Source organism: Coregonus clupeaformis, chromosome 30 (assembly GCF_020615455.1).
Source record: "Coregonus clupeaformis isolate EN_2021a chromosome 30, ASM2061545v1, whole genome shotgun sequence".
In the NCBI taxonomy this organism is placed as follows: Eukaryota; Metazoa; Chordata; class Actinopteri; order Salmoniformes; family Salmonidae; genus Coregonus; species Coregonus clupeaformis.
The window spans coordinates 20,676,451-20,688,032 of record NC_059221.1 but is presented as its reverse complement, the minus strand read 5'-3'; positions in this window follow the sequence as shown (position 1 = coordinate 20,688,032).

Genomic DNA, 11,582 nt, shown 5'->3' with positions numbered 1-11,582 from the left:
TCGTTCTCTAATATTTATGTTGTGTGTATATTTTATTTCTCTATATCCTTTTTTTTCTCAATTTTTATGTTTTTGTTTCTTCGTTTTCAGAATAGAGTTCCATCTTTCCTATTTTCTCACTGTGCTTTTTTATTTGTTCAACATTACTGAGTGAGTTTGAAGGGATAGAGCGGAATAGACGTGATGGCAAAGGATGAAGCCAAAAAAGAAAGCAAAAAGAACGATGAATTCAGAGAGCGAGTAGAGAAGAATGAGAGATGTGTTAGCAGTGATTTATGTGTTTAACATAGGTTACATTCATTACAACTTGTGTTCATTGTCTTTTATATTTTTCATCGAAATATTACTCAAGCAATGACTTACAGTCGTATGAAAAAGTTTGGGCACCCCTGACAATTTCCATGATTTCCATTTATAAATAATTGGGTGTTTGGATCAGCAATTTCATTTTGATCTCTCAAATAACTGATGGACACAGTAATATTTCAGTAGTGAAATTAGGTTTATTGGATTAACAGAACATGTTCAATATGCATCAAAATGGTGCATAGATTTGGGCACCCCAACAGAAAAATCACATCAATATATAGTAGAGCCTCCTTTTGCTAAAATAACAGCCTCTAGACGCTTCCTATAGCCTCTAATGAGTGTCTGGATTCTGGATGAAGGTATTTTGGAACATTCCTCCTTACAAAACATATCCACTTCAGTTAGGTTTGATGGTTGCCGAGCATGGACAGCCCGCTTCAAATCATCCCACAGATTCTCAATGATATTCAGGTCTGGGGACTGGGATGGCCATTCCAGAACATTGTACTTGTTCCTCTGCATAAATGCCCGGGTAGATTTTGAGCAGTGTTTTGGGTCGTTGTCTTGTTGAAATATCCAGCCCCGGCGTAACTTCAACTTTGTGACTGATTCTTCAACATTATTCCCAAGAATCTGCTGATATTGAGTGGAATCCATGCGACCCTTAACTTTAACAAGATTCCCAGTACCGGCACTGGCCACACAGCCCCACAGCATGATGGAACCCCCACCAAATTTTACTGTGGGTAGCAAGTGTTTTTCTTGGAACGCAGTGTTCTTTTGCCGCCATGCATAACGCCCCTCGTTATGACCAAATAACTCAAGCTTTGTTTCATCAGTCCACAGCACCTTATTTTAAAATGAAGCTGGCTTGTCCAAATGTGCGTTTGCATACCTCAAGCGACTCTGTTTGTGGCGTGTGTGCAGAAAAGGCATCTTCCGCATCACTCTCCCGTACAGCTTCTCCTTGTGCAAAGTGCACTGAATTGTTGAACGATGCACAGTGACACCATGTGCAGCAAGATGATGTTGTAGGTCTTTGGAGGTGGTCTGTGGGCTGTTTTTGACCGTTCTCACCATCCTTCGCCTTTGCCTCTCCGATATTTTACTTGGCCTGCCACTTCTGGCCTTAACAAGAACTGTGCCTGTGGTCTTCCATTTCCTCACTATGTTCCTCACAGTGGACACTGACAGCTTACATCTCTGCGATAGCTTTTTGTAGCCTTCCCCTAAACCATAATGTTGAACAATCTTTGTTTTCAGGTCATTTGAGAGTTGCTTTGAGGCCCCCATGTTGCCACTCTTCAGAGGAGAGTCAAAGAGAACGACAACTTGCAATTGGCCACCTTAAATACCTTTTCTCATGATTGGATGCACTTGTCTATGAAGTTCAAGGCTTAATGAGCTCACCAAACCAATTGTGTATTCCAATTAATCAGTGCTAAGTAGTTACAGGTATTCAAATCAACAGAATGCAGACATTTTTGCATAGCCTATTTTTCACATCTGATTTAATTTCATACAACTTAATATTGCTACACTAAAAATCTTTGTCTGGACAATATCCCAGTACTCAGCTTTTATTAGAAAATGAATGGCATGCCACTGTGATCATTTTCTGTGACGACAGAGTAAATTATTATGCAGCCTCAGAGGGGTGCCCAAACTTTTTCATATGACTGTAGCTATGTTTGTTCCAGAGAATCTCTTAAAAGCTGAAATGTAAAAAGTCCTAAATGCATCTAGGATAATGAAAATGTAGTTAGCATGGTAGCAATTGGTATTTTGCTAATATTATGCTGTTCCTAAAAACTGCTGTACGTAGTGTGCTATCAACGCTCTTATTTAGAGATGATTTGAGGTTGTGAATCAGGGAAGCCAATTGATGTTAAGGGGCATCGTGTTTTTATTTATTTGGATTGTAATGTAGTTTAGAAATCGGCATCCGACAAATTTGGTCCAGAACCCATTCCTGTTTTTATATAGTCTAGGGATGAGTCATCAGACAGAGTTAGTCATCATGTTTAATCACCATTTCTAATGCTCATCTGATCAAAAAGCATGCAAATATTTACACAGAACTAAATCAGTATGGCACAATTTGCGCCGTTTTCAAGACCATACACAAGCCATAGGAAATACTTACAGTACTTTTAACATATTAATTTAGCCAACTGAGGTGTTCTGAACAGTATCGTATTTCCAATATAAAAAAATAAATCCTGCATCCCCTTTACTCTCAAAACAAAGGTTTTGCATGTCTGACTCCTGGACTTAAAGCAGCCTGGAACAAAATTGAAGGGGGAAAAGCAAGTGGCAAATAAGTGTTACAGCATATTAACTAATATGATGTATGTTTGCCTCATCATAAGGTGACAGCACAGAGCAGCTCCGCTATATTTCACACAAAGCACAGAGAGTACACGTGCTACAACAATCAGGTTGGCCTACCCGCTGTACTGCCAATCCTCTGTTTGGATAGAAGAAAAACTGGATTGCCAAATGGTAAGAGGACAGGCGTGTGTGTCTGGAGCGATAGATTTTGCTTCCACAGTTATCATCACAACGGAAACTGATATTGTTTTTCATTCATATTATTCCATTATGCAGTTTTGGATTCTTTCATTTTTTGAATCCGTTTTTTTTTAATCAGGCGGTGTAGAGGCACCTGACTTTCTCTCTCTTCCTCTGTGTTCTCTCTCTCTTTCTAGCTCTCTTTACCTCACTCTCTCTTTTCCTCTCTCTCTGTAGTTCTTATAAATATGCTCAATGAAAACCATATACTCTGTTGTTAGTGGTGAATGATGTCTTGTGATACTCTTTATGCCTTTGGATAGTGCTGTGTTTATTGTGTATGATGTATTCTTATTAGTATTTATGATAATGACTATGACAATTCAGAAGAAAAATAAATATCTATTGTATTCTTATTCTATGGAATCCATGTGAAACAAAATTAAATAAACTTGAAATTATTCTGTTGAAGGTTAAATGTCTTGTCTATGTCTCTAATCTTGTAGATCATATGTATTGTTTATGCTGTACTATGTGCTGATGTTCAGTAGTGCCCGGAGCTCGCTATGAGGTTCATTGAGGGTATAAGGTAGGCAGGCCTACTTCTAGTCTAGTCTACATCGCATGGCACACCTCACCAACGTCTATACACATGCAGTTCTGCTGATTCTATTCCACATGCAGTCCTGCTGCTTTGCCACATGATGGCATGATATCTCTGTTTTCCAGAATTCTACAGTTGAAAAGCAATTAATTTTTTTCATAATCAGGGTTGGTAAAATATTCAAAGCATTTTAATATGGTTTAAAAAATCTAAAATGTTTGAATAAATACAGGAATAATTGTAAATCGTCCAATACTTGGGTTTAATGAACAATCAATAAAAAACACAGTTCTATTCTATTCCTATTCCAATTCTATGCTATTCTATTCTGCATAGAGCAAAGTAGGCCTAAGTGAAATAACACATTTTATAAAAGATAACGTGTCATACATACCTAAGCATAGTGGCAGCTGTTCCCAGTCTTGTTTGCTGTAAAAACAAGTGCTCACACCCCCTGAGTAAGAAAGGTGCGCGCTATAAAGTGGCTTCCCGTATGGGCCCGACAAGTACCGGAAGTCATTTTATAACGCGTAACTTTCAGGCCTACCAGTAGCATATCAGTAGGCAGTTCTAGTTTTCAAGAAAATAGTCGACGCTGTTGCCAAAGCAGAGGCTTGTCACGCAAAAACCACATAACCTAGATAGGTCTACTGCTTTCCGTTTGTTTCTGCCCACTGGACCATATTGAATGACACATAACCTTATTCAACATAGTGCAAAAGCTCTCCTTGTACCAGTGAATCAGACCAACAGTTGGGGCAATGGAGGGGGTGAAGAACTAAGTGCTGCTGGATATGTACAACACCATTTTTTGGTACTCTTCCCCAGATCTGTGACTCGACACAATCCTGTCTTGGAGCTCTACCGACAATTCCTTCGACCTCACTGTCAACTGTGGGACCTTATATAGACAGGTGTATGCCTTTCCAAATCATGTCCAATCAATTGAACTTACCACAGGTGGACTCCAATCAAGTTGTAGAAACATCTCAAAGATGATCAATGGAAACAGGATGTACCTGAGCTCAATTTTGAGTCTCATAGCAAAGGGTCTGAATACTTATGTAAATGAAATATTTCCGTTTTTAATTTTTTATAAATGTGCACAAATTTCTAAAAACCTGTTTTTGCTTTGTCATTATGGGGTATTGTGTGTAGATTGATAAGGGGGACAAAACGATTTAATCCATTTTAGAATAAGGCTATAACGTAACAAAATGTGGAAAAAAGTCAAGAGGTCTGAATACTTTCCGAATGCACTGTATTTGGTTGGTAGAGACCCAACAGAGTATTTCCCACTCCACTTTAGCTGAGACAGGTAGACAAGTTCTCTCTACAAGCCGATATGTATCCCATGTACGGTCTATTACAATGTATTGCATTGGGGGTTCTATTTTGAAGGTTTTGTCATTACCATACGAAAGTGACGTCATCGTTTGTGCTGCTGGCAGAATACTATTCCGTTTGCACGTCTTTACTACCTCCTTCGAGCGAGTAATTTATAAAAGTGCACTTTCCTATTTTGTTTTATAGTTTTACTAAATCCAGGAAGTTGAAGTTAACATTACTCACTCATTCGAAATAGTCCAACTTGGAGAGAAGAAAACCCCGCAGTTAGGAGACAACATCAGTCCGCTTTTTTTCTACTGAATTAAACTTAGGTATAAAGTTGTCTTCGTTGAGTTCTGCAACATTGCAAAGGGGAATACAGCGTTATAATTAGTTGGTAAACTATACATTCCAGTTAGTTATGGCTGATAGGGAGGCCGAAAAGCTGAAGGGTTACGTGAAGACCCGAAAAGGCACTATTCTCGCCGCAGAAATAGTAGGTTTGTTCCCTATCACTGTTATAGCCAGAGACTCACACAAAGAGTTGACTAGTGCTGTAAATGTGCCTAAACTTACTGCAATAGGAGTAGCCAAACTATGAACGGAAGGTCTGTTGTAGAAATAGAATATCATTCCCTAGAATAGACCAAATCAAATCAAACGTTATTGGTCACATACACATGTTTAGCAGATGTTATTGCGGGTGTAGCGAAATGCTTGTGTTTCTAGCTCCAACAGTACAGTATATCTAACAAGTAATATCTAACAATTTCACAACATATACCCAATACACACAAATCTAAGTAAAGCAATGGAATGAAGAATATATCAATAAATATATGGACGAGCAGTCAGAGCAGCATAGACTAAGATACAGTAGAATAGTATAGAATACAGTATATACATATGAGATGAGCAATGCAAGATACAGTTGAAGTCGGAAGTTTACATACACTTAGGTTGGAGTCATTAAAACTCGCTTTTCAACCACTCCTCAAATTTCTTGTTAACAAACTATCCTTTTGGCAAGTCGGTTAGGACATCTACTTTGTGCATGACATGTAATTTTTCCAACAATTGTTTACAGACAGATTATTTCACTTATAATTCACTGTATCACAATTCCAGTGGGTCAGAAGTTTACATACACTAAGTTGACTGTGCCTTTAAACAGCTTGGAAAATTCCAGAAAATGATGTCATGGCTTTAGAAGCTTCTGATAGGATAATTGACATCATTTGAGTCAATTGGAGGTGTACCTGTGGATGTATTTCAAGGCCTACCTTCAAACTCAGTGCCTCTTTGCTTGACATCATGGGAAAATCAAAAGAAATCAGCCAAGACCTCAGAACAAAATTTGTAGACCTCCACAAGTCTGGTTCAGCCTTGGGAGCAATTTCCAAACGCCTGAAGGTACCACGTTCATCTGTACAAACAATAATATGCAAGTATAAACACCATGGGACCACGCAGCCGTCATACCGCTCTGGAAGGAGACGCGTTCTGTCTCCTAGAGAGATGAACGTACTTTGGTGCGAAAAGGAAGATAACTCCTGCCATGATTAATCAGTTAGGAAATACTAATTTCCTATCATTTCCTGGCCAATGTTTCATAGTATCCCCATGTACAGTAAAGGATTGGCCTCTCTTTGATGCTATGGTACATGGCTTCTGAACTTAAACGGGCCTGATCTATCGGTGTCATACTCCAAAACAAGCGTTCATCCAAGATCTTAGACTCAGTGGTAGATAATTGACAAGCATAATCTACATGCTTCAGATCACACATGCTAAACTTACTTTTTCCACCTCTACACATTAGTTTTGAGTTGACATTTGAGACTAACTCCATTCCAACCTTCAAATCTGACTAGGGCATGATATATTTTTGGAATGCATCAAATCAATGAAAGATTGGGTAGGTTTGCAATTGCATGCAAAGTTGACCAACTACAATATCTTCCCTTAACATCTCACTCAGGAACATCTTTGTTATCCTCACAAAGGCTTTGTGAAGTCAAGTGAAACCATAAAGCGTGACCATTCTTTCAAAACCTGCCTGTGGTTGTATTTGAATACATCTACCCACCCAGAATCATAGCTCAACATCAGCTACAATAGAGGGATTCAGTTCAGGCTGGTGTTGGTGCTACACTGTGGGCTTTCCAAGTTTATGTACTTTCCATCTGCCTCACCTAAAGCCCATTCTGGTGGGAAGCTGCTATAGACCACCAAGTGCTAACAGTCGGTATCTGGATAACATGTGAATTGCTTGATAATGTATGTGATGTCAATAGAGAGGTATACTTTCTGGGTGATTTAAATATTGACTGGCTTTCATCAGGCTGCCCACACACAAACTGTAACTAGTGCCTGCAACCTGGTTCAGGTTATCAATCAACCTACCAGGGTAGTTACAAACAGTACAGGAATGAAATCATCAACATGTATTGATCATATCTTTACTAATGCTGCAGAGATCTGTTTGAAAGCAGTATCCAAATCCATCGTATGTAGTGATCACAATATAGTAGCCATATCTAGGAAAACCAAAGTTCCAAAGGCTGGGCCTAATATTGTGTATAAGAGGTCATACAATACGTTTTGTAGTGATTCCTATGTTGTTGATGTAAATAATATTTGTTGGTCCGTGGTGTGTAATGAGGAGCAAACAGACACTGCACTTGACACATTTATGAAATTGCTTATTCCGGTTACTAATAAGCATGCACCGATTAAGGAAATTACTGTAAAAACTGATAAATCCCTGTGGATTGATGAGGAATTGAAAAATTGTATGGTTGAGAGGGATGAGGCAAAAGGAATGGCAAATAAGTCTGGCTGCACAACCGATTGGCAAACGTATTGCAAATTGAGAAATCATGTGACTAAACTGAATAAAAAGAAGAAGAAACTACACTATGAAACAAAGATAAATGACATAAAGAATTATAGTAAAAAGCTTTGGAGCACCATAAATGACATTTTGGGAAAAAAGACAAACTCAGCTCCATCATTCATTGAATCAGATGGCTCATTCATCACAAAACCAACTGATATTGCCAACTACTTTAATTATTTTTTAATTGGCAAGATCAGCAAACTTAGGGATGACATGCCAGCAACAAACGCTGACACTACACATCCAAGTATATCTGACCAAATTATGAAAGAAAAGCATTGTAATTTAGAGCTCTTTTATTTATTTTTTATTTATTTTTATTTCACCTTTATTTAACCAGGTAAGCCAGTTGAGAACAGGTTCTCATTTACAACTGCGACCTGGCCAAGATAAAGCAAAGTAGTGCAATAAAAACAACACAGAGTTACATATGGGGTAAAAAAAACATAAAGTCAGAAATACAACAGAAAATATATATACAGTGTGTGCAAATGTAGCAAGTTATGGAGGTAAGGCAATAAATAGGCTATAGTGCAGAATAATTACAATAGTATTAACACTGGAATGCTAGATGTGCAAGAGATTATGTGCAAATAGAGATACTGGGGTGCAAAAGAGCAAAATAAATAACAATATAGGGATGACGTAGTTGGGTGGGCTAATTTCAGATGGGCTGTGTACAGGTGCAGTGATCGGTAAGGTGCTCTGACAACTGATGCTTAAAGTTATTGAGGGAGATAAGAGTCTCCAGCTTCAGAGATTTTTGCAATTCGTTCCAGTCATTGGCAGCAGAGAACTGGAAGGAATGGCGGCCAAAGGAGGTGTTGGCTTTGGGAATGACCAGTGAGATATACCTGCTGGAGCGCAGACTACGGGTGGGTGCTGCTATGGTGACCAATGAGCTAAGATAAGGCGGGGATTTGCCTAGCAGTGATTTATAGATGGCCTGGAGCCAGTGGGTTTGACGACGGACATGTAGTGAGGACCAGCCAACAAGAGCGTACAGGTCACAGTGGTGGGTAGTGTATGGGGCTTTGGAGACAAAACGGATGGCACTGTGATAGACTACATCCAATTTGCTGAGTAGAGTGTTGGAGGCTATTTTGTAAATGACATCGCCGAAGTCAAGGATCGGTAGGATAGTCAGTTTTACGAGGGCATGTTTGGCAGCATGAGTGAAGGAGGCTTTGTTGCGAAATAGGAAGCCGATTCTAGATTTAACTTTGGATTGGAGATTCTTTATGTGAGTCTGGAAGTTGAGTTTACAGTCTAACCAGACACCTAGATATTTGTAGTTGTCCACATACTCTAGGTCCGACCCGTCGAGAGTGGTGATTCTAGTCGGGTGGGCGGGTGCTAGCAGCGTTCGATTGAAAAGCATGCATTTAGTTTTACTAGTGTTTAAGAGCAGTTGAAGGCTACTGAAGGATTGTTGTATGGCATTGAAGCTCGTTTGGAGGTTTGTTAACACAGTGTCCAATGAAGGGCCAGATGTATACAAAATGGTGTCGTCTGCGTAGAGGTGGATCTGAGAGTCACCAGCAGCAAGAGCGACATCATTGATATACACGGAGAAAAGTGTCGGCCCAAGAATTGAACCCTGTGGCACCCCCATAGAGACTGCCATAGGTCCAGACAACAGGCCCTCCGATTTGACACACTGAACTCTATCTGAGAAGTAGTTGGTGAACCAGGCGAGGCAGTCATTTGAGAAACCAAGGCTATTTAGTCTGCCAATAAGAATGCGGTGGTTGACAGAGTCGAAAGCCTTGGCCAGGTCGATGAAGACGGCTGCACAGTACTGTCTATTATCAATCGCGGTTATAATATCGTTTAGGACCTTGAGCGTGGCTGAAGTGCACCCGTGACCAGCTCGGAAACCGGATTGCATAGCGGAGAAGGTACGGTGGTATTCGAAATGGTGGATGATCTGTTTGTTAACTTGGCTTTCGAATACTTTCGAAAGGCAGGGCAGGATGGATATAGGTCTGTAGCAGTTTGGATCTAGAGTGTCACCCCCTTTGAAGAGGGGGATGACCGCGGCAGCTTTCCAATCTCTGGGGATCTCAGACGTTATGAAAGAGAGGTTGAACAGACTAGTAATAGGGGTTGCGACAATTTCGGCGGCTAGTTTTAGAAAGAAAGGGTCCAGATTGTCTAGCCCAGCTGATTTGTAGGGGTCCAGATTTTGCAGCGCTTTCAAAACATCAGCTGTCTGAATTTGTGTGAAGGAGAAGCGGGGGGGGCATGGGCAAGTTGCAGCAGAGGGTGCAGAGTTGGTGGCCGGGTTAGTGGTAGCCAGATGGAAAGCATGGCCAGCTGTAGCAAAATGCTTGTTGAAATTCTCGATTATTGTAGATTTATCGGTGGTGATAGTGTTTCCTAGCCTCAGTGCAGTGGGCAGCTGGGAGGAAGTGCTCTTATTCTCCATGGACTTTACAGTGTCCCAAAACTTTTTGGAGTTAGTGCTACAGGAAGCAAATTTCTGTTTGAAAAAGTTAGCCTTTGCTTTCCTGACTGCTTGTGTATATTGGTTCCTAACTTCCCTGAAAAGTTGCATATCGCGGGGGCTATTTGATGCTAATGCTGTACGCCACAGGATGTTTTTGTGCTGGTCAAGGGCAGTCAAGTCTGAGGAGAACCAGGGGCTATATCGGTTCTTAGTTCTGTATTTTTTGAATGGGGCATGTTTATTTAAGATTGAGAGGAAATTACTTTTAAGGAACAACCAGGCATCCTCTACTGACGGAATGAGATCTATATCCATCCAGGATACCTGGGCCAGGTCAATTAGGAAGGCCTCCTCGCTAAAGTGTTTTAGGGAGCGTTTGACAGTGATGAGGGGTGGTCGTTTGACCGCGGACCCGTTACGGACGCAGGCAATAAGGCAGTGATCGCTGAGATCCTGGTTGAAGACAGCTGAGGTGTATTTAGAGGGTGTGTTAGTCAGGATGATATCTATGAGGGTACCCATGTTTACGGATTTAGGGTTGTACCTGGTAGGTCCGTTGATAATTTGCGTGAGGTTGAGGGCATCTAGCTTGGATTGTAGGATGGCTGGGGTATTAAGCATATCCCAATTTAGGTCACCAAGCAGTACAAACTCTGAGGATAAATGGGGGCAATCAATTCACATATGGTGTCCAGGGCACAGCTGGGGGCTGAGGGGGGTCTGTAGCAAGCGGCAACAGTGAGAGACTTATTTCTGGAAAGGTGGATTTTTAGAAGTAGAAGCTCAAACTGTTTGGGCACAGACCTGGATAGTATGATAGAGCTCTGCAGGCTATCTCTACAGTAGATTGCAACTCCACCCCCTTTGGCAGTTCTATCTAGACGGAAAATGTTATAGTTGGGGATGGAAATTTCAGAATTTTTGGTGGCCTTCCTGAGCCAGGATTCAGACACTGCTAGAACATCAGGGTTGGCAGAGTGTGCTAACGCAGTGAATAACTCAAACTTAGGAAGTAGACTTCTGATATTTATGTGCAAGAAACCAATACTTTTGCGATTACAGAAGTCATCAAATGATAGCGCCTGGGGAGTAGGAGTGATACTGAGGGCTGCAGGGCCTGGGTTAGCCTCTACATCACCAGAGGAACAGAGGAGGACTAGAATAAGGATACGGCTAAAGGCTTTAAGAACTGGTCTTCTAGTGCGTTGGGTACATAGAATAAAGGGGGCAGATTTCCGGGTGTTATAGAAAAGATTCAGGGCATTATGTACAGACAAGGATATGGAAGGATATGAGTAAAGTGGAGGTAAACCTGAGCGTTGGGTAACAATGAAAGAGATAGTATCTCTAGAGGCATAAATTGAGTCGGTCTCTGAGTGTATGGGAGGAGGGACAAAATAGCTATCTAAGGCAGGTTTAGCTAGGCTGGGGGGTCTACAGTGATATAGTACAATTAGAAATAACCGAAACAA